Source organism: Cynara cardunculus (assembly GCF_001531365.2).
Source record: "Cynara cardunculus var. scolymus isolate 2C chromosome LG 10, CcrdV1, whole genome shotgun sequence".
NCBI lineage: Eukaryota > Viridiplantae > Streptophyta > Magnoliopsida > Asterales > Asteraceae > Cynara > Cynara cardunculus.
This window is the reverse complement of record NC_037537.1, coordinates 20051119-20052919: the sequence shown is the minus strand read 5'-3', so window position 1 is coordinate 20052919 and position 1801 is coordinate 20051119. Positions and strand designations below refer to the sequence as shown.

The 1801-nt window shown below is 35.9% G+C and overlaps 1 pseudogene; it reads right to left on the bottom strand.

Annotated features, from left to right (window-relative positions):
• Positions 1 to 201: 201 nt before the first annotated feature.
• Positions 202 to 1801, bottom strand: part of LOC112520097 — a 5522-nt pseudogene continuing 3922 nt past the window's right edge.

Below are 1801 nucleotides of genomic sequence, written 5' to 3'. Positions count from 1 at the left end.
TTTGTTATTAAATTATATAAAAAAGTAAACTAAGAAGTATACAAAAAGAGAACTTTGTAAATTGCTATTTAATATTAATATCGATGTAAATTCCTATGTAGCCTTCAAATTTATATTTTTATTCAAATATAAAACATTATGGTTTTCTGAAATATATATATAAAATTGAAGGTGTTTGGAAATGGAATAGATAGTATCATACCTTATAGCTTAGGTAGTTGGTTCACTTGGTTGGACGGAAAGCTCTAAACAGAGGACGTGGATCTGAGGAACAAAAATAGATGATAAGAAGTAATTAATGTTACATGGGTTATCATTAAGGATATTTAATAAATACACCACATACCTACAAAATCACAACCCATACAGTTTTCACCACCAAAGTAGAATCGTTGTAGGTAATATTGTCCAGGAGTCGTAGTTTGAAAAGGAGAGAGATCCCCACCAATTATATGATTCCATGACTTGTAATAACCCAACACATCTTCTTCATCTTCATCTTCATCTTCATCATACACAAAACCCACCCCACACTCCCTTGTACTACAACCATCATTATCAAATGTGGAAATAGTAATTTGATCACCATCTTCCATCTCATTCTTCCCAAACATCCAATGGCTAGAAAATGTTATACCCTCTTTTCTTCCTATAAAAAACCCTCCAATATAATAGATCCAGGTGCACATCTTTGTTATATTACTAATCCTTATAAATGAAATATAAGCTAAGAACTCTCCATCATTTGTTATGAACTCTCCAGGTGTAAACACGCAGAAGAGATTCAAGCCTCTAAGGTTGCAAGGAGATGATGGGATGGTAAATGATATTGATGACCCCTCCCACCTTCTATCACTTATCCAATTTGGCATCTCTTTCCCCACATACCATGTGCTGAATATCCCAAATTCATAATCCATCTGCCAAATAAAAGCTTCATTTATTATATCTACATATTAATCACACAAACAAATATAGTTAAATGAGAACAAACCTTGACTCTTCTTTTTACACCTTTTACTTCCGTCGGCTGAATTTTGGTGAAGTCTAAATTAACTAAATGACTCCACCCCAAACTACGTAATACCTTTTCCTGAACATCTCTCATATCTTCCGCTTTATACATGCCTTCAATATTATACCATTTATACGCACCCGGCATCGCCCACGTTAACAGGACTGGTGACATTTCTCGATTAAATGTAGCTTCCGCTTCTCGATGAAAATCAAATCTCAGTTCTTTTAGTGTAGGTGGAGGATGCTCCAATGACTCCAGTTTATCATTCTCACGAATACTAAGTATCTCAATCCTGGAAAGGCTTTTCACCCAATTGGGCAATGAAACGAAAAGATTGTCATCTAAATACAACTCCTTCAACATGGATAGGCTACTCATGTCCATCGGAAAGGATTCGTTGGACAAATTATTATTTGCTAGTGACAAGCATACTAATGAACTCGGTAGATAAATCAGATAGGACTCGAAAGCTCTTGGTATAGCCTCCACAATGGCAGAGGAAGAGGTTTGTGAGTTCATACCAATGTTGTTACGGTTCGACGTTTCCTCCACGTCATCCCTCATCTCGATCGGAGTTTCACCGAGATTACAACCATCTAAATTTAGAATTTTGACGTTCTTCACCTTGTTTATCATTCTTAAAAGCTTCCCGGCGTTATTGCAGTAACTCAGATCAATGAGGTCAAGTCCATCATATTGCTCAATTGACTCACAAACCTCRATCAAACTTGAGCAATTTGAAAGTATTAACCTCTCAAGTGCAGGGAATTCAGAAAATCCACC